Source organism: Polypterus senegalus, chromosome 8, assembly GCF_016835505.1.
Source record: "Polypterus senegalus isolate Bchr_013 chromosome 8, ASM1683550v1, whole genome shotgun sequence".
In the NCBI taxonomy this organism is placed as follows: Eukaryota; Metazoa; Chordata; class Cladistia; order Polypteriformes; family Polypteridae; genus Polypterus; species Polypterus senegalus.
In genome coordinates this window covers 98248299-98274318 of record NC_053161.1, presented here as the reverse complement: position 1 = coordinate 98274318, position 26020 = coordinate 98248299, and the positions used below count along the sequence as shown (strand labels likewise).

The following is a 26020-nucleotide window of genomic DNA, read 5'->3' as shown; positions in this document are numbered from 1 at the left end:
GCACCTATCCATTGGGAGTAAGGTGGGCACCAGCCTTGGACTGGATGCCTGTTCTTGTCAGGGTGCTGCATGCTTCTGCTTTATAAATACCAAATGACAACTATTTAATTCAGTAATGTGTTCAACACATTGCTGATTAGAAAACATATACTGATACAAGATGGCATGGTGCTGCTTTACAGTAAAGGAGATCGGGGTTCACGTTCCAGCTGCGGACTGTTGGGAGTCTGCATGTTCAGCCTGTCTCCGCATGGGTTTCCTCCTGGTGCTCCGATATCCTCCCACAGTCCAAAGACACGGAAGCAAGGTGGACTGGTGATGCTAAATTGACCCTGTTGTTTGTGTGTGTGTGTGTGTTCACCCTGCGTTGAAGTGGCATCCAGCTCTAGCTCCCTCGCGATCCTGCCCTGGTTAAACAGGTTAGGAAGAGGGATGAATGTATCAATACATTCATATTAAGAAATAGTCGAGTCGTTAGAAAGTTTGTTTTTAGCGTGTCACGATTCGATGTACTGCTTTGAAGCTTTCATTTTGTACCAAAAGGCTCTTTTTACCAATTAACAACCTTTTAAGAAAGTAGGGATACTTGGTAAACGTAATAAAGAAAATTCCAACATAATATTTCCACTGCGAAAATGTGTTGAAAATGATACATCTGGTTATATTTTAAGGGTGTATTTTTATCTGAATTTGGGAAGCACACCTCGATGATAAACGTGCAGACTGAAGGAATCCTGATCTTTGGCTCGACTCATCTCCGTCTGGCGTGTGTCTAACCACTCCCTGCGAAAACCGGAGCACTAATTGTAGGTTCGTATACTTCCAAGGCTTTTTGTTGACAGAAGTCAAATGGGTGAGAGAAATAGAGGGAGAGACAGAAGGAGGGAGTGCGAGCGAGCGAATCGGAGAGTTTTAGTGCGAGGAGTTAATTGACAGTATTATTAAAAGACGCGCAAGTGCTAAGGTGGATAAGAAGACGTTTAAGAAGACTTCGGTTGCTTCCTACACTTTATAATATTATTTAAAAAACGGACCGGGAAGTAGACAGAAAATTTCAAGGAAACCTGACGTTATGATCACAAGCAAAGTGCAGCGCCCTCTGTGAAAAAGTGCCGAGGAGCAAGCGGAGTTTATCTCGCAGCTGCTGTCTCTGCTTACGACTGAAGGATTTCTTATCTCGGAAGCGATTTCTTATCTCCCTCAGATACAATCATCACAGCAAGTTGAAACAAAACAATCAGGTATATAGCCTCTTGTCTCTTTCTGATTTCATTCTGTTTGTGCAGCTCGTGGCATCCAAGAGTACTCTTGACGAATAATCTGACATCTATTCAGATTGTCCTAATGTGTGTTTACAAGCTTTTATTACTTTATTGTAACTTGTAGCTGTGCTATTTTCGCTAGCCTTGAATTGCCTGTAAAAAATTAACGTCTGTTAATCGCAAGCGTATTGCTGAGTGACTTATTACAGGACTATCTATCTATCTATCTATCTATCTATCTATCTATCTATCTATCTATCTATCTATCTATCTATCTATCTATCTATACTGTATTTAAACACATTATGGCTCTAAAATAAACTTACGTTAATTATTTACATTTATATCCATTGATATTCTGAATCTTCTCTGTTAGTCCAGTAGCCGCGGGAAGATGAAACCTATCCCTACAGCTTCGGAAGCATGCCAGGAACCAGTCTACACAGGACATTGTGCTATATATTAGTATTTGACTGTAGTTGTTTTGAAATATACATGTTACACCTATGTATAAATACTCAATACGTACTTATTTGACACGATCCCTAAAACGCATGTTCAAGAACATGCGGATAGACAGATGCGCCTTATGCACAGATTTTATTGTAGCGTGAGCTTTATTTAAAACGCATGGCCCTTGATCTTTTTAATTTATTAAGGACGAGTTGTATTCGAGGGTGATCTGACATAGCACAGCATCACCTCTCTCAGGGCAACCTCGGTATACAGGTTGCGTTCTAACGTGATTCTTTCTTATAATATCGAGAGGATTTTAGGAAAATGTGTTTTTGTGATCTTTTATTGAGATGAACTTTAGATTTCTTTCGAAATACTGTATATTGTTAATAGATATTCAAGATGACATTTCATTTAGGCGATGGAAATTTGACAGTCTGAAAAAGACAGAAATGCTAACCGAGACAATTTTGAAGTGTTTTAATTGTGGACGTGATTGATGATACCTGACCACATAATAGCTATGTGCATACATGTGCATACCCTACAGACAATATTTAACTCTCAGAGACGCTGAAGGCATGGCATGATAAAGTTTTGTTAAGACCTTGGCTTGGATGATATCCATGCATAGCATTCAGTCTTTCTCCATGCATGCCGGATATATGTCTCTAATAATAAACGTGGTAAATTTATGATGCTGATTTTTATTTAGTACAACAAAGGCACAAAAAAGGTCATAAAACAGTTGTGTTTCTGTGGATATTATCTATAATATAACATTTTCAATTTTCTAAACTGCTTAGCCAGTTTTTGGAGTGTTGGAGGCTGTCCCATCAGCATTGGCTGCGAGGTGGATAGCAGCGCAGAATATAAATAAGAATTCTGTTGAGCTAAATATTTTGAATTTCTAGATTGAAGTAGTGCCAACTCCATATTGAAAGATTTATTGGGAAATTATAGGGGAAATTACCAGAAAGGGGCGGTGCGGTGGCGCAGTGGGTAGCGTTGCTGCCTAGCAGTTAGGAGACCTGGGTTCGTTTCCCGGGTCCTCCCTGCGTGGAGTTTGCATGTTCTCCCCGTGTCTGCATGGGTTTCCTCCCACAGTCCAAAGACATGTGGGTTAGGTGCATTGGCGTTTCTCAATTGTCCCTATGTGCTTGATGTGTGTGCGTGCCCAGTGGTGGGCTGGAACCCTGCCCAGGGTTTGTTACCTGCCTTGTGTCCTGTGTTGGCTGGGATTCACTCCAGCAGACTCCCTGACCCTGTAGTTAGGATATAGTGGGTTGGATAATGGAATCATGGAAAGTACCTGAAGGTCTGATTATATATTACTGTAGATTCCTTTATCTAATTTAAATTGTACAGACTATTTCAGTGGAAATACATTTCACATTGTTAATAATAATCTAATTTTAAAATAATTCTATACAGCATATTTAGCATTTATTTCAATCTAATCCATACATACATTTATGCTAAGATCGAACTTTTAATATATGTAGTTAGGATAGGTAGTTATGACTAAACTAATATATGTTTTGCATGCCGCAAATACTTAACTGTTTAGTCTCACAGCTTAACCTCTGCTGACTCCTTAAGCTTTATAGGGTTGCAGTTGTATATCAGATATCCCTCAAGCTACATGCAGTTTAGATCAGAACTGAGCCCAGGAGATAATCACACATGACTTATGAATAAGAAACAAAAAAAATAAATAAACTGCATATACAGTAACCAAACAATAACCTTATTGATATCATATGTCACTCATTAATTAAATATACTACATTTGAAAGTATGTAGTTCAAAATGAAAAATACACATTTTGGTTTACAAAATGTATTTATGTTGCTGCTATCCTATGCTTTACTTTAATGTGTAGCACGAGTCATATACTGCATGGAGTGAGGTGTAGCATTGCTATATAAGAAGACCTTCCCAAAATCATTATTTAATGTATGCAGGGCACACTACATGAAAAAAAAAAGTTCTGAGATAAAATGAGGCTTAACATTTTTGAAAAAATGGGTAAGTGGAATAACACCAAGGAAATAGACATAGATTCTTCTGTTTATTTGGGTTATTTGTTTTCTGAAGACAGACTTTAGTATAGAATTGGACAAATACAAGTTTTCTTGCTGCTCTGGCCCTAGTCTGTTTTTGTGGTTTGCATATTCTTCATCAGACTGCAACTCTAAACAGCACTGGGATCATTGAGTGTTGGTTTGTGCATGGATGAGTCCTGTGATGAACTGAAATCTTAGCTAGGGTTATTTCTTGGCTTACATTCAGTGCCTAACAGGATAAGTACCAGCATCCTCCCACCCTTGTACCCTTGTAAATCCCATGTAAATCATAAGTCTCTTATTTAAATCACCATTCACAAATAGGATGATGCTGTATTTAAGATTCAGGATTAACAAGTTCGCTTTGCATTACCAACTATTGAAAAAGCAACCATTTTAAAATACTATTCAAGATACACCACAGCAGCAGCAACTGATAGTAATATTAGATAAATAAGGTTAAGTAGCCAGGAATTAACATCCATCTATTCACTGAACCCACATAATCCAATTTTATGAGTAGGAGAAATCTCAGCATTTAGTACAAGCAATACAAGCCATCCCAGAATGGGCCACCACTCCAGCAGAGAGCACAAAAATATTATCCATCCATCTTCCAACCCATTGAATCCAAACACAGGGGTCTGCTGGAGCCAATCCCAGCCAACACAGGAAGGGTGCCAACCCACCGCAGGACACACATACCCACTAGGGACAATTTAGAATCACCAATCGACCAAACCTGCATGTCTTTGGACTGTGGGAGAAAACCAGAGTACCCAGAGGAAACCCACACAAACACGGGGAGAACATGCAAACTCCACACAGGGAGGACCCGGGAAGCGAACCCCGGTCTCCTAACTGCAAGGCAGCAGCACTACCACTGCATCACCGGGCTGCCCACAAAAATATTAACTTCACAAAAATAAATGGCAGGAGACAAATTAGTTTATGTGTGAGCAACACTTAAGTGCTTCAATAGTTTTCTAGTGTCCAGACCATTTTGTAAAGGACACTTTAGCCTAGAAAATGTATTGTCGAAAAATATATAAATGGCGGTTGTAGTGCATCACAATCTCTTGTCACTGTAAGTGGCGGTCCTCCCTTCGGCGGCGTCAGCTTTACAAACCCGCTCCACCCCACGATCAGATGATGCTGGTATCTCACATTTGTTGTCGATCACTGGCATCAAAATCTATGTTCGACAACTCAGATTTCAATTCAGCAATAATTTGAGAAATGTTGTCCATTGAGTGTTTTGCTTTACGCAGTCGCTTTGATCTCCTGCCAGATGTCGATGTCATTTTTGCTGCTGTTTGCGTCTCGCTACTCACACAAGCACAGGGAAACTTGGTCAAACTGATGAAGCTAACTTTCCTTCTGGGTCTGGCAACCCAGGCACAACGGTGGGTTTTGTCACGGTTTACAGTTGATTACCACCATTAACCCCTTCTACTGACAAAAGTCGACATCCGTCTTGAAAGAGTTAAAAGGTACTTTTTCTAGGAATAAGTTTGAATTTTCTTTATATTGACATGGGTTTTTCTCGGAATACCCTAATTGACCTCCTACATTCTGAAGATCTGCTTGTTAGCTTGACTAACAGGCCTACATTTCCTCTCTATGAGGAAGTGTTGGTATGTGTATAAATGTGTCATGCAATGGATTTGTCCTGGATTAGTCATTTTCCTGTTCTCCATTCTGTTGGGCTTAGCTTTAGCTCCCTGCAACCATCCATCCATCTTCAAACCTGTTTATCATGAGTAGGGCTGCATGGAAGCTGGTGCCAATCCTAGGAATCATCAGATACAAGGCAGGAAAGGACCCTAGACAGAGCACCAGTCCATTGTAGGGTGAACACACACTCACACACATATCATGGGCCAGTTTAGAATCACAGTTATGTGTTTGGACTCTGGTAAGAAACCAGAGCACAAATACAGAGGAAACCCATATGGATTTCAGGAAAACTCTGAACAAAGTCCCTTTCAGATGTTTTCCTGATCTATTGCCTTTATACTAAATAATTCTTCAATATTCTTTCTCAACATGCCAAAATTATCAGTTTTAATGATTAGATGGTGGCTGTTTTCCTCTTGTTTTTGCAAGAAACAAAATTGAATGAATGGATAAACTTCAAAAAAGTGGACATATTTCATAAAAGGAGGAGTGGACTATGAGCATAAACTCAATTGAGAATACATCCCTAATTTTTTTTAAGTAGTTATAAGTAGTTTGTCCACAGTTTTGCTTTTGAAAATTTGCCAGAAATTATTCTTAAATGTAAAGAGGACCAACAAAGGACATGCCATAACTGTAAAAAACAAACAAATGGACAATCATTTGAATGAATGTAAAGTCAAACTCACGTTTTTTGCTAAACTGAGCTGTTACAGATACAAAAATAGACTAGATGAAAAGTTGGGGAATTAAATGGTGAACCCCATACATTTTGACACTTTTGAAAAATAAACAGCAAGGCTGTTGAGCAACATCTTTGCAGACACGAGTACAAGTTGTGACTGCTGAGTTATGGTGATGATGCTCGATTTGAGGAGTTCCATAAGGAACAGGTGGGTTCTAGGTCTTCCTGTTAACGATCTTCTGGTCTGCAGGTGGAAGGAAAGGAGAAGCAGTAAATAAAGTAAATAAGTCATAAAACCCTTGACTCATGGTGGAATTACCATATAATAACCCGTGAAGTTGTCTCCCATTAGCACTTGTCTGACACTGTGAATAAACTCACTAAAATGGTGCCACAATGTCCTAGATATATTTAGGCCAAAACGCAGCTGGTGGTGCCAGTGATGTTATTTTTTCTGTTTGTCACTGTGTATCTGTAGTATCACTTAAAATGTTTGAGATGACAATATTTTATTCCGTACAAATCCCACTTATAGGTCTTTGCTCTGTTATTTGATGTATCATCATACTCTTTACTCAATTGGCAGTATCTCCAATTGGATGAATTGTACAATTTTTGCAAATACAAACTTGTCAGTTACATTTTTCTTTTACTGTACTGTACTTTTAATTTTTCAAATATACATTTTGTAAAAACTCTCATGTATTGTTTCATCTTGGACCCCACCGTGTATTTCACTGCTTTGCTCAAGGGTATTTTTAGGGTTAGCTTCACTGCACTGGCCAGTACTATAAATAATTTCAAATGATAAGAAGTCATTAGGTACCCTGAAAGACACTTTTTTGAAACTCTAGTGTGGTGCCTTGTTTTGTTATTGGGTTAAAACTGAAGTTTATTTTTAGGGTGTCATGGAGAGTTGGCACTGTCAAGCCTTCATCCTGCTTCTTTATAGCCCCTTGAATCCACACCATTAGTGTTACATAAAGCACATGAATCATCAGTTGGTAATAGCTTCACTCTTATGTGAATCTCTTCTCACTGCAATTCTGTGTACAGCAAAACTTGATTTATAGGAAAGTTGTTCATTGACCAATGCTCTTTCCACAAAGCTTTTAGAATAAGGTGGAAAGTACAGCAAAAATGTTCTGTCTGGCATCTACTTGGCTGTCTGGAAAAATAATATCATAGCTTCAACCACTTTTCCATCATCCTCCTAGCATAAATGAGGGGGCATTGCTTGCACTGACTTTTTTCATATGAGAATGCCAATTCATTCACCAAAAGAAATTGCTTAATCCTTTGTTGGGTAATGAGTGTGGGTTGGCTGTTAGAAGTGGTCTGTGGTGTAGGACAGGTTTTAAATAAATAATCAACATTCCAAGATCATGCAGTTTCAGAATGGGTTCAGATGTTCACATGATGGCCCTGCTCACGTGCAAAAGTGAGTGGATCAGTCAGGTGCTGCATTCACACTGCGGAGTGGGCAGAGACTCGCATCTGCGCCCAGTCAGGCAGATATAAAGAGGACCCTGCACAGCTAAAGGGGACACAACAGAAATAAAGAAGATCAGGAAATAAAAGAAAAGAAAGATACAGAGGTTAAACATGGGAGAACGAAGGCTGGATTGAAAGCCAGCAGGGTCCTGAAAGAAAGAGGCAGGCAGCCAGGAGGAGTGTAGGGCCGATGCTTGGTGGCTGAAGCATTTTTTAGCGTAGCTGGTGTGGCCCAATGCTCACTTTCATGTAAGGTTGAGGAGTGGCAGCAAGAGTAGAAGGGGGTAAGCAGAGGAAATGTCAGTTTTAGAAAAGATGTACCTAGGACTGAGTTTTTAGAATTGCAAAGGGTAGCATGTTAATCTTGTTTTGAGAGGATATTTATTTATGGATTGTTTTTAACCTCCGCATTTTCAAAGGTTTTATAGGTTATGAATTTATTTATTGATTGATGATTTTTAGTCACTGCTCTCTTGGAACACTTTTTGGTTTTTAGATTTGGTTTTAATAAAAGCACCTGATCACTTTTGCACCTACCTTTTGCTGTAAGTACAGTATGTGTCCTCATTTGCCTGGCTTATCTTGGTTCATGACTATGGATGGCTCCAGACTGCAACAGGGAAAGTGGAGCCAACCCGGGCCATCACATTGGGGAATAGCCTATCCCAATAGCATTGAGTGTGAGCCACTAATACATCACTGATAAGACATCAGTGCATTACAGTATACATTTGCTTACACTTGAGTAAAACACACCCTCCAGTCAAACTAACCTTAACATTTTTGGGATATAGAAGGAAAAGAAGTGCACCTAAGGAAAACTTACACAAGCAAAGAGATAGCAAACAAATTCTACGTAAACAATAAATGGGTTAGGATAGACATTTGGTTTCTTGGACCTGTGCGTTTAATGGTGACCTTGAAACAGCATGGGAATTACGTGCAAAATTTAGTCCAGTAAGGTTTAAATGCAGGAAATACCTAAAACATGTCATCACAGGATGACAGCACGCAAAAGTATCTCTCACAGAAAGAGTACTGGAGTTTTGTGTTCATTTGAATTTGTATTCATTTTATATTCATTAATATCTCCACATACTACAGAGACCTTTATCAATATTTATTGAAACTTTTATATTAAAGAATATCCATCCATCCATTTTCCAACCCGTTGAATCCAAACACAGGGTCACGGGGGTCTGCTGGAGCCAATCCCAGCCAACACAGGGCTCAAGGCAGGAACCAATCCTGGGCAGGGCGCCAACCCACCGCAGTTAAAGAATATTATTATACTAATAATACCACATCAATGGAATTTGTTCAGTTTAGTTGAAATGCTGATTTGACAATAATACTCTGCAAACAATTGAAAATTCCCCCAAGTTGAATGTCACAATCATTGTAACAAATGCCAGAATCTTAGATAGTGTGTCATGGCAGCACCTTTGAATCTACTATATTTAAAAAATTACACTCCTGAGTCTATGGTTCCGCTCATACATTGCGTTTTTTTTTTTTTAAATGGTGGAATTTCACAAAAATTATTTTAAGCTATCCAGTACACAGCCAAAATGCTTAGGTTCCTCTGATACCATAGAGGTCATTGTAATTCAAAGCAAGATTCTAGTTTTATAGGCAATAAGGTTTATTCTGTATTGTGCAGATTTTGTTTTCATGCTGTATTCTTTTTTGACACGTATAATAGGCTTCCTGCATATTTGAGCCATCGTAATAGCATTGATTCCTATAGTTATCTGTGTTAACACCAAATTCAGTTAATCATTTAAATAACACTTATATTAGTAGTAGTTCTAAAGTGTTATCAACAGGCATAAACTACAGTAAACTTAAGTGAAACTTAGCTACACTCTTAACAAATAACTGGGGTTATTTCACTTCACTGGGTTTTAAGGTTCTTCCTTGAACCATTGCCTGACAAAGAATCATTTCATTTTGGTAAGAGCTTGTTGAATATGAAATTGGGTCATTGGGCTTTGAAAATGTTCTTAATATGTGAAAAAAGCAGAAATATTTAAAGTGTGGTTGGTGACGTAGAGGGATCCCAAAAGGTCAAGAAATCCTGATCTTAGCCTGTGTGATTGAAATATTCAGGAACTCATTGATATTTCACAAATCTGTTATCATCTTTTTCTGGTCATTTATGGAACCTGTTACAAATTTAATTAAATAAAGATTCTTTCTGAAACCTTCATGTGGATGGTTGTTTTGGCAACTAAAATTGCCCCCCACATCCATGGCATCGCTTTGAAGAACCACTTTGGCACCTTTATTTTTAGAAGTATATGCTTCTGGTACTATTCATCTGTCAATTAATTTGTGACAGTTCCCTTTTACGTAAAACATCAGCTGTGTAGTCCAGTTTTGGGAAGTTTTAATATTTCTCTGATTTCTATTTGTATCAGACCCAGTCTGACGTTTAATTTAATTTTGACTTACTTTGTTGAGACATTGACCATTACTGCTTTACTGATCACTTTCTTGAATAAGTAGGCAAAACTGAATCCTATTTAGCCTGATGTCTCTTAACGTTTTCAAAATTCATATGATTTACCTGCGTAAAAAGGTGACAAAAAGTTAATTGTTAAGTCCCAAGAGGATACAACATTGGCCAGATTTTTTCTAATTATTGTAAGCAATGACTTCTTTTTCATGTGCTTCTCAAAGACATATGCAGTATATAATGAAAATTATTCACAAGTGCTGTTTCTAAAAATGTATACATTATAAATATTACCCTTTTGTTATTAAAAAGAAACATAAACTTAAGTTACATTCTCACAGTCTGCACTTTGTACGTGTATTTCAGATATAAAACTGTGGTTAGCAGGGTGGAAAACAGTGTTTCTTTCAGATCTGTACATTGTACCATTTCAAAGATTGTCTGGCATTATGTCAGGCCATGATGTTATTCCAAAGTAATCAATGTATCTCCTTGACACTGATGAAATGGTTTTAGCCATCTTTGGGAGCCTAATATTTTAGGGTGGACTGAATGAGTGACATCAATCCTCAGAGCTGTTAATATCTCTAGAGCATTAGGATTGGCCTCTCTGTCATCATCAGCCATGCATGGTTTGCTTTTAAAAGCATGACCAGTCTCTAGGGAGTTTTAATATTGTGTTGGGTTTGGCAATATCTTCACCCTTGACTCATATGTTCCTTTAGGATTAGCTGCTTTTTTTCTATACATTTTCCAGTTTCCTTGCATATTCTTGCTGCCGGATTCAGTTAACTAGTTAATGAAGTACATAAGCCAATCAAGTAGCCGGCTATGTAATGCCACATTATTATGTGAAGTGTTAAATTAATCAGATTAATGAATAACAACATAAACTTAATGAAATTCCTATACTATAACTGAAAAAGATAAATAATACCTGATCATTTCAAACTGTCCAAAGTACTAACAGAAAGGATAAGGCCTACCCAATTGGAGCAAAAGTCTGTTCAGTGTTTTATTTGTAAATGGAATATGACTTTGATTCTTACATCGTTTGATAACTATGCACCCTCCCTAAGTTTAGTCCTTGGTGTAATTGCATCATTTAGCACCAGCCCTTCCCAAGCTTGCTCCCATTGAGCGAGTTTTCAGGCAGTAGTCATCTTAACAGCATGTTTTTTCACTTGGGGATAAAGAGAAGCCCCAGAGGTGCCCTATGTAAGACGAACCGAAGCTCTGAGCAGCTGGAAATGAGGCAAGCTGCTCTGAGATGGCGGCATTCTTTAACATTATGCTGTTGTACTGAATTTCTAATTTATTATTAGGACTCTGTGACAGAAAATGTATTTAATTGCAAACATTTAAATCACCTGTCTGTGAGTCACATCACTTTATTTCTCAAAATCGTCCTTGGCTGAAGATCATTTGTGATAACAAGCTCATTATAAACAGTGTCATTGTGAAGTGTTCAGAAACCACAAACTATGCAGATGAATGGAAAGTCTGTAAAGCGAAGTGCATACAGTATATGTAATCTATAAACTACGCATATTCTGTTCCAACAAATAGTCAACCGGATTGGTTTATGTCTGTTCAACAAAGGAATCTTTCATCAGCCTGCTGCTGAGAGGTCCTCGGCACATTGCAAAGCAGTAAAACAACAATAAAGATAACTGACTTTGTCGTGTCTGTCTAACAATTTCCTGTTACACCTCTGTCTCTTGCCAGTTTGACATAGACTTCACAAGTATGCTGCTCCCACTAAATGTTCTCTGCCCTCTTTTCCTGGCCCAGTTCCTGCTCTTTGCCTGATTCCCACTCTTCTCTTCCTCTGAGACTATGTGCCATACCCACATCCCTTCTGTCCATATAGTGGCATTAAGTCACACATAAACACATCCATTTCACTTCCGTTTTTATCTGTTTCAGAAGAGCTGAGCGATGAAGATGGCAGTCTAGAATGCTTTAAATGGACTATAAAACTGCAACCATAAGTTACCATTCTGATTGAAAGGAGTCTTATATAAAATGGTTTTAAATTACCTTAAGAAATGTATATAGTTTTAGTTTTTTTGTCGTTATTCTGTCAAGATTAAAATAAAAATACATACATTACAAATAGTACACATATATAATCTTAAACCCATTAAATTCAATCCAGCATCAAAGGGAGCAGGTTCCTATTCTGGCAGCAAAAGGTACAAAGGAGGACGCATCCTGTCATACAAAATACAGACTACTTGGCTGTTTTGTGACATTAATGTCCATCCATCCATCCATTTTCCATCCCGCTGAATCCGAATACAGGGTCACGGGGGTCTGCTGGAGCCAATCCCAGCCAACACAGGGCACAAGGAAGGAACCAATCCTGGGCAGGGTGCCAACCCTCCGCAGGACAGTAATGTCTTCTTTTTTAAATCCAAGATACAGTATGTAAAAGTTGATTTCCTGAATGATCGCTTTGAACGTATTGTTGCTCCTAAATCATTCCGATATGTCAGAAATATGCACTTGTAGTGCCCATAAAACAGGGTGAATAAAATGTAATTTTGTTGCTGCTTAAGTGTTCCAAACCAGCTAAATATTACTTATACTGAATCAACTCAATATGCAGTATTTATAGACCAAATGACTCATTTGATATAAGAAAACTCAGAGCTGTGGTAACAAGTGATTTGTGTCATACATTATTATGGCATGGGCGGATTACTATTGGGCTATGCATGAAGTAACATTTTTTGCTCAGAAAAGAAAACAAATGTGTACAGCAGCCTATGTTGATTTATGAATAACCAGACATGTATTTGCATATCTTCTTGAATATTTGCTGGATTTTATTGATTATTTGAACTTTTCAGTTCTTGCAGAGCAGAGTGGTAATGGGTTGTGGAGAACCCGTAGCCCTATTTACTTGTATATCCTTTTGGTTTCATCAAAGTCTCATGGATTTAAGATTTGAGACTACAACTGCTTGTGGTTGACTGTTTTTGGGATTCAGTTTTCCATTACTGAGAAACAAATGAGTGTAATATTTATCTTTAGTTTCACACCAGAAGTGTGAAATATTTAATTATAGCTGTGGTCAATTATTGCTTTAAGAGGCCCAGAATTCAATTATGGTATGGTTTTCATAAAGGAAAAGCCAGATTTAGATTTGGCTGTGAACTTCCAATACACTGCTTCAGCATACATATGAGACAGGAACAAATGTGTGTTTATGACCTTTTCAGTGTCATCTATATCTTACTTATGAAATACACTGGAAGAGGTGACTCCTACCTGAACCTCAGTGATATTTTAGTCAAATAAATTATTGAGACTGATTCACTCTACACTATCAAGTTGGGGAGCATGCACTGGTACAGTGTGTTGCCGCACCCACCACACGACGAAACAATTAAAGATCCCAGTTTGCAACCCCCCGGGCAGACACACAGTCCAGCCCCACCCTCCGGAAATGATGTTCTCTATCTGCTGCAGCCAGGTGTTATGTGGACAAGCCATTGGCCTGGTCCAGCCACTCGGGTCCCCAACAATGAGGATCTTATGAGCCGGATCACCCTCGGGGAAACGCATCACATGGCCGTAGTGCCGTAACTGACGCTCCCTCACAATGCAGGTAATGTGCCTCATTTGGGACTCCATGAGCAACCGCTCATTCGACACAAAGTCAAACCAATGGTACCCAAGGATCTTCGAGTGAGACACAGTACCAAAGGAGTCCAGTCTTCATCTCAGTTCACTGGATAGCGTCCATGTCTTGCAACCATATAGCAAGACAGGAAGCACCAGGACTCTAAAGACTTTTGCATTGGTATTGGGAGCACCACACACTCCTTTCCAGCAACCTCATGACTCCTCCATGCTCTCCCAATCCATCTACTGACTTTATAGAAAGAGTCACCAGAGACATGAATGTCACTGCCAAGGTAAGTAAACCTCTCAACAAGGTCAACACTCTTTTTCTCAAACAGACACACTGCTGATGGCTGTGCCCAAGAGGTCAATAAAGGCCTGGATCTTGGTGTTTATCCAGGACACTCGCAAACCCAGACACTCAGATTCCTCTCTCAGTCTCTCGAGTGCCCCGATCAGAGCCTCCATTAATTCCATGAAGATCACAGCATTGTCAGCAAAGTCAATATCCACAAATCTTTCTTCACCAACAGATGCCCCACAGCCGCTGGACCCCACGACCTTGCCCAACACCCAGTCCACACAAGCATTGAACAGAGTCGGAGCAATGATATCCAGCAACCCACAGGATGCCTCACAGGGCAGCGAACGCTTTGCGAAAATCGACAAAGGCTGCAAAGAAACTCTGCCGATATTCACGTTTGCACTCCATGAAAACCCTCAGTGCCAGGATGTGGTCGATAGTAGACTTCTTAGGCTTAAAACCAGACTGTTCCGGTCGCTGGTAGATGAGCAAATGATCACGGAGCCTATTGAGGATGACCCTAGCAAGGACCTTACCTGGTACCGAGAGCAGTGTTAACCCCCTGTAGTTTCTGAAATCCAGGAGATCAACCTTCCCTTTCCAGATAGGGATGACAAGTCCCATTTTCCAGTCAGTTGGGATGATTGTAGTCTCCCAAATGGAGGCAAAGATTGCTTGCAATGCCAGGAGGACAGCCTTACCACCACCCTGGAGAAGTTCACCCCAGATGCCACAGATTCCTGCAGCCTTTCCCCTGCTCAGCTGGTTCACCACCTGTGCAATCTCAGTGAGATTGGGTGGCTCACAGCTAATTGGAGGATCAGCCTCAAGAACTGTGGACCCAGAGATATCCAACGTCCTAGTCGGCAGAAGCAATTGGTTCAATGAAGACATCCTCCATCCTGTTATTTGAGCATTTTCACTGGGATTAAAATTAGCCTGATTTTTCTTAATTTATATCAAAAACTATGTCTTTACTAATTGTAGCTTCTCATTCTCACTGCATATCAGTCTACTGATCTCAGATGTTTTTACTTGTTTTTTCAGAAGCCAATCAGCAACAACCTACATATGGCTACAATATGTTCACCATTTTACTTGATTTGAGAAAACATTATTTTTTTTAACCAGAGTAACGTCTGCTCAAGAATTTGTATTCAAACATGGCTGTCCATTTTGCTGTTCATGCACATTCATCCTTAATCATCTTAATGGAATTACAGATTAATTGCCTTGTTTTCCTGAAATCATTTTCTTCTATAAAAACTACAAAGAGGCAGCAGATCTAGACACAGAGTAGGTTAGATATTGGTTTAAGGGAAGTTATTTAGAAATAAAGCACCAAATCAGTGTTATACCTGGTCTTTGCAGCACTGTAGCATATGTAGGAGACATTCACACTGGTACAGTATGATAATGACCAGGTGTATTTTGAAGGGACTGCACACACACTTAGTCAAAAATAGGTTCTTTAATCTTGCGGTCTTCATTAACTACATAATTCTTCCACAAAACACATAACTCAAAAAAATCAATAGAAGAAAAATAATGCAAAGCTTGACATAGGCTGATTTTAATTTCTTGAAACAAACAGCTCTGATACAGCACAGTAATGGGCGCAGTTCTTGTCTGTTTTTGAATTCTTGTATCTGTGGATGTGTCTAGTTGATTTGATTTGAGTTTTAAAAGCTAAGTGTCTCAACAAGACAGTACTAAATTTTTAACAATTAGATATGAGGAGGAGAAGGCTTTTTTCATAATTTTTTCCAAATTTACAAACATAATTCCAACATGCAGTTCAGTTGTCTCAGCCATCCCTTCCTCCTTATATTTTTTCTATAATCAAAACATTCTGGTAAGTTCTTGGTGTAGGTACCATGGAAGAAAGACAGGCATCCTGGCCGGGATAAAGAATGGATTCTTACCTGGCCAGAAGGCCATAATGGATGGACTGGGCACCAGGCAAACAAGTAGCAGTTCATTCCCCTACACGACAGGTGGCAGTGCACCTCAGGGCTGAACCCGATTAAGACACTCACAGGGTGACATGGGAGTTGCAGTCCAGAAGTCAGCCCTGTCGGGATCTTTGGGAGAATGCAACCAGGGCAGGACTGCCCTTGTTTCCATACGACCCAGAAGTGCTCTGGACGAATTGGGCATGGCACGGGAAACACTTTCTGGGTTGGATTTAAAAGAAATCCCTGAGCCTCACTTATTTAAATTAGAGGTGGAAGGCATTGGGCAACATTCTACAGGAGGTGGACAGAGAGAATTTGTATTTGTGAATTGTGGCTGGTACTCTTGTAAAGAAGATGTTGCAGGTGAATTAACCTTTTATTTGAACTGGAATGGTGTTTGGACATAATTGTATCTGTGGTTTGGGGCTCAGTGGCACCCATTGGTTATATAAAAGATATGAGGCTGACTCTACCTTGTTTTTTTAGTTTGTGGTATGTTAGATGTTGATGTTACTCATTAAGCAATATGCTTTCCTTAGTATAATCTGTTTTTAAATATGTTTATAAATGAAGGTCAAGCCTGTGAGCAAATACTTAAATATAGCAAAAAATTACCTAATGTCTGCATAAATCAGAGCGAAATGCTGATTATTGATTATATTTGCTTAAAAATACACTGTCAGCTTAAAAAGTGTTATTCCAACTTGTTCCCCCAGTAAAATTGTTGTATTACTACATCTATGTCTTTCTCTTAGTGTCACCATCATTCACCATCTTTCTATTAATTCTAAATTGCCAGAAAAATACCATATATAGTATGAATATATATATAGTATATATATATATATACACACACTGTGTGTATATATATATATATATATATATATATATATATATACAGTATATACACTGTATATATAAATAAATACCATGAGCGGCAACAATTATCTGAATCCACTCTTGTTCTTGTCAGTTGCAGACACCCACCGTGTTTCCTTTTAAAAACCTGAGCCGATTGTTTTCAGCTTCTGTAATATAAGCATTTACTTTCTAAATACGTAGAGACCTATTCCAAGAGCAATTATCTTGTAAAAGATGTGAAACTGTGAATCAGGTGTTTTAGCGTCATTAAAGGCATTGGTTGTAATTCTGGAATTAACAAGTAACATATCTAATTTTAGCAATATGAAAAAAATCTAAATATTGAGAAAACATTATGTGTTAAATTTAAAAAAAACCCTAAATGATCGGCAGTAAATGCACATTACTAGTAAGAAGCGAACAATAGGATTAAATTAACATTTAAAGGAAAGCTGTATAAACTGCAATGTGGGTTTTACATTCATGCAGTACTTTGTAAGGTGCACACTATGAGTCAAAATACATGGGGCTTCTAAGAAAGAACCAAACACTGCTCTAGGATTTTCAGAGCCAAGGATTAACCTTTAGAAGCAAAATGTGCCCAGATGGGCTACACAGCCACTTTTATTCATTGCTTTCTTCACATTTGGACAACAATAGCACTACTTTGTTTTCACAGGAGACAGGAATTTTTGGATAGTGCTTGAACATATACATATTTTTTGCCAAAAGACTTTCTCTGTTCATTCAAAACATGCACAAAACAATAGTATATTCAGCTAAAATGATTTAGTATCTATAAAATGTAAAAAATCCCTTACTTGGCCTTTTAATTTTAAAAATGCTGCTCTTTTTTAAGTGTATAATAGGTCCACCAAAATTCCTTTGACAGTGAATAAATAATCATGCTTTTTTGTTTAACTAATCTAAACTTGCTTTCTGTAGATTTTGTGTCAAAAGTGTGCACCGAATGACAATTTACTACACAACCTAAAACAAAATAACATTTTCAGACCTGCTCAGTAATATTCACGCTTGCGGAATGCCACATCCCTTTCTGGCATTATAGGGCACAAGGCAGGAATCAGCCCTTGAACACCAGAGCCTGCTCATATACACATCTAAAATCACACTCTCGCAGGGCCAATTTGGCATACAAACATGGATATGTTAAACACACTGTACTACTCTAATTTGCTATATGTTATAAATTATTACCAAGATCAGAGGTTCACTTTAAAATCAGTAATTTGCGAGTTTGTGTGTTAAGTGACAGCTTAAGTGTTATTTAACAGTTGTGCTAATAATTTATGTGGCATGGCTGCATCTTCCTATTTATGTGTGACAAAATCTAATTTGTTTTCTTCTATGGAAGTGACCACACCAAAGCCTTTGTATAATTATTATCCATCCATCCATTATCCAACCCACTATATCCTAACTACAGTGTCATGGGGGTCTGCTGGAGCCAATCCCAGCCAACACAGGGCGCAAGGCAGGAAACAAATCTCGGGCAGGGTGCCAGCCCACCGCATATAATTATTATTTTAGACTATAATATGAAAAAACTTTCAAATTAGGCTTTTAATGATACTGTATTATCAGGCAGTTGTGGATGTTAGAAAGTTTCATGTCTGTATAAAATAACCAAAGCCAAAGTTTTTTAAGGCTGTTGTGTGAATCCTCCTAAAGCCATAGTTACATTAATCTGCGGACTGAGTACTACAAAGGTTATACAAAAAGGTGCATGTTTTTTCACATTAAATAATGAGGCATGGTGTGTTTTTGCTGCCCATTTCCCCTGAACTCATGTAGGTCCTAACTAGGTATGGGACAATGTACTTAATTCACATACAATATGTATTGCTATACAGGACTCATGATGCAGTGCATTCCCAGAATATTGAACAAAACAAATAATAAAAATTAATATATACATTTTTGAAAAAATGTGAAACAGTAAAAAAAGATTACCTTTAAAACAATAAAACAGAAAATAGGCATTAAAATTAGTGCCAATGTATAATCTGAATCAGTTTGTGAGATAAAACTCGACAGTATTGTTCCTCCAGGAGGCTACTGTAATCCTAACACATGAGGTGTGAGCTTATGAATTTTTTAACAGACATTGTGATTGACACCTTAAGTAGTTTTTATAAATGTATAGAATTTTACAAAATGGCAGAGAATTATACATTGCAATTTGCATGTGTGCTGACCCATCAAAAACATTGGGAGAGCCAATCTCTTGTTAGAATGGAAACAGGCTGGTCGTAATGACACAACAAGAAAAAGCGAAAAGAAGGTGACCTGCCATACTGCCAAAAAGATCTGTAGTATGTTAGCATGACCCTAAATATGATGTAGCTTGACACACACCACTGATACAGCTCCACTCACTTTTTAAAGCTACACATTTGTAGTTGTGATCATCCTCCTGCAATTTACCTGACTGCTACCACTACGCAGTTCTTTTGTCTTTTTCAACTGTGTTCAAAGTTTAGCTCATTTAGCATAGCCAGTTCACCTAACCTGTATGTTTTTGGACTGGAGGAAACTGGAGCACCCAGAAGAAACCCACGCACACATGCGGAGGACATGCAAATTCCATGCAGGGAGGATCCAGGACGCAAATCCTGTTCTCCTTATTCTGAAGTAGCAGAGCTGCTGCTGTGCCACCATGGTATTCCAAGCAAAATGTTATATTGATAATATTATATCAAATGGTAAAAAGAAATAATTAGTATTGGTATGTGGGCGCCATTTACAGCTTTGCCTAGGGCAGCAAAAATGCTAGAACAAGCCATGGCACTGATGCCCTTTTTTCCACGCAGTGCTGAGTTTAGTTCTGTGGCTACAGGTAGGTTTCCCAACCTGCTGCACTGTACAAGAAAAGAAAATTCTCGTCACAAGGACACACTTACTGAACACACACAGCTACACAATTTAGATCTGCTTGTTAAACAAAGATGTATGTCTTTGAGATATAGGAGAACATTTGGAGAATATGCCAAAAATAGACATACAGTAGTCACCAGGCTGAGATTCAGAGCAGTGAGGCAGCAGCACTGACCTCTGCACCATTGTGCCACCCCCTTCCAAATGCACGTTTTCCACATTCATGTGTATCACATTCAGCATATCAATGGTATCACATTAACACAAACAGTGATGGGCGCAACATATATACATGAAGGTACCCTTTCAAAACCTACTGCTGCATCTTGCACATTTACTTGGCAGCAAACTCTTTTTGTTGTTTCTTCTGCCAAACTGTAGTGTAATCATAATGCAATAATTCTTTTTATAATATATGTTCCCCTATCAAATGTGCTTATGTGTTATTTCCTTGTAAAATTAATTTGCTAATTAAAGTATACAAAGTATATAACAGTGATTTTTGACTGTTTTTTTATTAATCATGGTTCATTTTTATACTAAAGGCTATAATTATAAGGATTTTAAAGATTAAAGGTGTGTGATAAAAGATATATCTTTATTAAGGCGTGAGTTGACTGCTAAACTGCATGTTAATTTTGCTCATAGGCATTTCTTTTGATGTTATACTATAATCACCCAATTACCAATTATTATTATTATGTTTTAATTAATAAGCAAAAGATTTTTATTTTTCATTTTTTTCATTGCCTGCCACCTTTTGCTATCGAGTCTGTTTCTTAAGGTAGAGAATCTTCAAGACTTAAACCTAATCATATGAGAAAACTTGTATTTAAACTTACAATAAGTAGAGTAAATCTTATGAATAACATGTAATGCTAAGTTTAGGCAAAACTATTTTATCTTTAGTTTGTCTTTAACTATGTTAATAACAATGAGTTATACTTTTTATTATTATTCTATAAGTCAAAACCCAATTACATAGTTTTAAAAAGAATGCAGATATACAGACTGTTTAACTTTTTAAACCCTTGTGTTTTCTATAGTTTATGGTTTGGCTAAACTCCAGCCGCACTCTATAGCTATGTGACATTAATTATTTCTAGATGGTAACACTGATTATGATTAGAAAGCTGTTATTTTATTTAAAAATAATGAAGCAACATACAGACATAAATCACAATTGGTAGATTGTGCAAGCCATCGTATTATTAAAACAACTTTAAAAATCATTACAGCAACTTTAGATTGAATTATTCAAGTGCAACGAAAAAATGAAGTTTAGTTATGGAACAGTTGAATTATTGATTAAATAACACTCTTTTTCTTTAATGCATAGTTTCACAGAAATACTTTTTGTACTTTTGTGCGTAAATAACAGTAGGATTTGTAGTTTCTAAATAGGAAACAATAATGCTTTTCCTAAAAATACACAAACATCTAAACCCTTCAAATACATTCTTTCTTAATGGAAACTAACTGTGCTTTAAAATTTTAAGGACAAAATATAATAAATTACCTTTTTCAAGTTTGCAGCCTTGTCAAATGATCAGTTTCCACAAACTTGTATACATCATAATTAAATACTTTTCTACTTTTGTAGGGTCCCAAGAGAAGAGGAATGTGATACTTATAGGTCAATTGCACCAAAAGGAGTATTTTTTTTGTAGTTGTTCTGCTGCTTTTTTCTTGCAGATAGTAATTGGAACCACACAGGATCTATTTCATTAAAGTCTTACACCATTCTTCTATTGTATCCCTATTAGAAACAGTCAAGTGGCACTAATTTAGTTGCTCTTTTCCTCCTGCCAAATTATAATGATAAATAATGCTCATGTCTTAGTTTACAATCTAAGTCTATAATTACAGCTAAGTTTCTCACACAATAGTTGAACTAAGTGTACTGATTTAAAAATTTCAATGAGCTTCATCTTTACAGCTTCCCAAAGCTATAAAATGGTACCATACATATTATTTATTGTATTGTTTTTATTTTTCATATATTTTAACATGTGTATTATTTGGTCTGACTGCTTATTACTGTGTATTCTTCTTTTTTTTTTTGGTGCAACTGGAGTCATTTCCATTATTGTCTTTGGTGTCATTCGTTCAGTGCCGAGAGATTTATAGGGCCTACATTTACCCAGAGCATGATTTCATGGTCATAGAACACAGGCAGATGGCTTTGAAAGTGTTCCATTTGTTCTGTGCTCCACTTTTATATTCATTCCTTATTATAGACTAGTGAGACAATGGCTTGCATTTGGTTGTGATGTTTTTATTGACAAAGAAAGCACTTGAAACTTAAAGGATCTATGGTTGTTTCCAGCCTTGAGGGTCTCTCTGTGTACAGCTTACACATTCTTTTCATGTTTGCCTAGATATTCAGCTTCTCTTTCCACTGTCCTAAGACCCTTCAGGGCTGCCCTGCTATGCACTGGCATCCTATTTGACCCATTAAGTATCCTCTTGCAGACCAAGTAATTAGAGATGGATGCAGGATTAAGTTTGGGACATTTTAGGAGAAAAAAGGATCAATACTCTTACAATAATGCTGAATTTATAAACTGCAGTTTAAAGTCTGCACTCTTCTGTAATAAAGTCACAATTATATGTGCTAGTTTTAAATATCTGTTTTCTGTGCATTTTAGGAAAGATGTACTTTTAAGAGAATTAAAATTGATGCAGTAAATTCCGATACAGAATGAACATTGTTCAAAAATAAATGCAGAGAATTATCATATAATGATTCTGTACCAATTGAAATGTTATAGATCACAATAAATAAGAAGATGCGGTGGGCTGGCACCCTGCCCGGTGTTTGTTTCCTGCCTTGCGCCCTGTGTTGGCTGGGATTGGCTCCAGCAGATCCTCGTGACCGTTTAGTTAGGATATAGCGGGTTGGATAATGCCAGGATGGATAAATAAGAAGAAATAAGTCCTGTGCAGAATTGTATCAAAGGTGCAGCAAAATAATAGTAAAATAAATAATCCTATTGATGATTAATCAAAAAGTACTGTACAAAACAATTCTCTTTTCATTAATTATAATAATAATAATATTTTTTCATTCTTTTTGCCTGAATGAATGTATTTAATTTTTAAACTGAATCATTTTTAATTTTTATAAGATTTCTTTTACTGCCCATTTATCTAGCTTATGAAATCTGTTCTGAAAGCTCTTTGATTTTTGGAACAAAGCAAAAAAACATGAGGAAAATGTACTTCCAGTAAGATTCACTGTTGTTAGAGATTTTTATTTGTAATACTTTAATCAATGTATTCATCCTTCTGCTATATGACTGCAGAGACTTAAAGGTTGTGCCATTATAATTGGAATGAAACCAAGAAGCCATCCTGGATGGGATGCTAGCATACTGTTTTAAACATTCAGGCACTCTTGCACATAACAGAACCATTTACATTACCTTACATAACCTAACATGCAGGTCTTTGGACGTAAGAGAGAACCTGAGAACTAGGAGAAAACCCAAAATGAGATGATGAGAACATGGACACGGCTGTGGGCCTTGATTCTGATATAGGAACCCAGAACAATGAATCAGCTGCAGTACTTACCATTGGGAACTACAGTATTTTATATTTTTATTTTTGCAAGCATTTTGTATGCATAGTTCTGCCATTTGTCAGTCACAAAATATCTTCATCAGCTACTTACGTCTAATGCACCTATTGTTTGTATATTTTGTCATATTGTCTTAACTTAATGTAAACAACACTTATCAGTTATATAGTTATGTATGTTATTATTGCTGTAGTTCTTCTATACTGTATTAATTATAATAACATCTCTATAAGTCCAGGCAATTAATTCTGACTTATCACCAAATGATTCAGATGAGATCCTGTGCGACAACAACCTGTACAGTAAATTAACTCTTTTACCCTTGAGCAATAATCTTAGCATGAAAACTCTACCCCAAAAAGGCAGCTAGTTTGTAAAAGAAAGACATGTCAAGGCAGAAGGCTACCAAATTAATTTAGAAGAGAAATGTCAAAAAACCCAAACAAAACAAAAACATTCCATTACTAGGTTTTTCCTGTGAATTCCTGTTTCTTCATTTTTGCATCACTTTGTAAAATGTCTCCTTAATCCTTTCGGGAATTTGTTCTGACAAAACTGCACACAAGATGGAAATATTTTAAGGATATAATACTGTTCAGTCACCTGAAAATAATACCCACTGTCATGAAGATTTTTCTATTATACTTATTAAAGTATTAAAACTGAGTAAATATACATAAAGGTTATCTCAATGTTTTGTTTATACCAACTTAAAAAGTCTGCCAGGTTTCTGTCTGCATGGACTTGATATGTTATCCAATATCTGTGGTAGTTTTTCCCTCTTATTTTCGCTCTGACATCCATAAAAGTGATCCTGTTACGTTAGCTGGTGGTTCTACATTGGCTCCATGTGAGTGTGAGTGTGGTGGTCTGCATGACAGTACTTTTGCTATCCAAGGGTTGGTTCCTGACTATTGCCCAATATTGACAGACTCAAGGCCTCCTACGCTCCTGAACTGAATGAATGTGAGCACCATCTTTCAACTGCAGTTCTGGTGATAATTAGAAGTGGACTGCAATGTATACCATTGCTGGAAGACCCTTTAGACAGCACACCTTGACACACCTACAAAGTCATCAACTTCCTGTACACTGAACTCTTTGACAGCTAAACGCAATAACCAATTTTCCCCAATCATTCACATTTGTAGTGTGACCCATTTTACACAGAGAGAATAAAACAGGTGAGGCACTCCATTACTCCACATCACTCTATGAATCCCGGAGCACGTGATACTACTCTTTGTAGGATGGTATTCATACTGGAGTGCCCTCTCTTGGTGTCTGAAGTATGTGTCATCTCTTACACAGGTAGTGACTCATTTTTTGTTTGATGAGCTTATTTCTTTTAATTGTTTGGGTACAACTAAAGTTTGTGTTTTGAAGGGAAGAGACAACATGACATGAGAGGCTGAGGTCTTTTGTAGTACTTGGAAAGAGAAACACTATGAAGCCATCTCACCTGAGGTGCACATAAACTGAGAACCTTCAGTGAGTCTGTAGGATTTTATACTTTATTTGTTTTCACTTTAATACTTTTTCATCTCATTTTAATATTTTTTTGTTTGCTTTGGTGATCAGTGTAGACTGTTTTTGACATCCTTGGTTGAAAACCATGGGGTTTTGTATCTATCTATCTATCTATCTATCTATCTATCTATCTATCTATCTATCTATCTATCTATCTATCTATCTATCAACAATAGTTTTCTATGACTGTTTCTCTGAAGAGCTGCTGACCCACTGAAATGTTAGCACAAATGTAAATGTTATCTACACCTCTGTAAGTCATTGCACAGGCAAAGCTCATTGACTCCCTGGCCTGAAGCACCACAGCTCTTCTGTGTTTGTTGCTTTCAACACACTCACTACTGTATACACCCTCAAAATACATCCGAATGGAGCAATGATAGAAAAGAGCTCATGTCTCTGACTAACACTGAAACACTACGTTACAGTGTAGGCACACTTATGCTGAATATGTTAAAATATATCTAGTCCTTACACATTACATTTGGTTATTTCTGTTATTATTGACATTTAACTGTACAGTTCCTAATTTCAGAATCAGTTCAATGCCAGATTTCTTTTGTCTTTACTCTAAATCAGCTGGCTCTACTAATACTGTACATCAGATTAAAATTACCAACAGAAATGGTTTCATCAGATCATCAGCATATTTTGCAGTGCGTTCAAAAGTTTCAGTATACTTCTCAAAAGAATTTACAGCGACCAAGGGAGTTGCAGGTACCCTGGATGGCTCAACAACATAACCCTTTTAATCTTTCTGTCTCTCTGTCTCTTTCTTTTTGTCTATCCTAGACCTTGATTAGACATCTCATAGTCTTAGAGGCTGTAGGTAAGCCTTAATGATGTTGCAAATATCTTCTCAAAGAGTACCTGTGCAGACTAGTATTTAAAATATGCTCAAAATGGCAATTTCATTCTGATTTATAGTAATTTTAATTGGTTAGCATCTTGTTTCAATTAGTAAATTAACAGCCAGAGTCCATTATGTCTTCCTGAATTGGTTCTTTGAATTATTTGCCATTCATATAACAGCAATGATGTAGCCAATACCCAGGTTCAGTGGGACTTGTTTCCTGTTCACATACCAGAGAAGGTGTATTTGACCTTCTGTTTATTTTGTTCATTGGGTGAATACGTATA

At 37.4% G+C, this 26020-nt stretch overlaps 1 protein-coding gene across 2 annotated transcripts in view; it reads left to right on the top strand.

Annotated features, from left to right (window-relative positions):
- Positions 1-722: 722 nt before the first annotated feature.
- The window catches only part of sema3d (sema domain, immunoglobulin domain (Ig), short basic domain, secreted, (semaphorin) 3D), a 197243-nt gene continuing 171945 nt past the window's right edge, over positions 723-26020 (top strand). For both annotated transcript variants that reach the window (XM_039761472.1, XM_039761471.1), the window contains exon 1: positions 723-1241. The gene's annotated coding sequence lies outside the window, so the exon portion shown is untranslated. The remainder of the gene's footprint in view (positions 1242-26020) is intronic.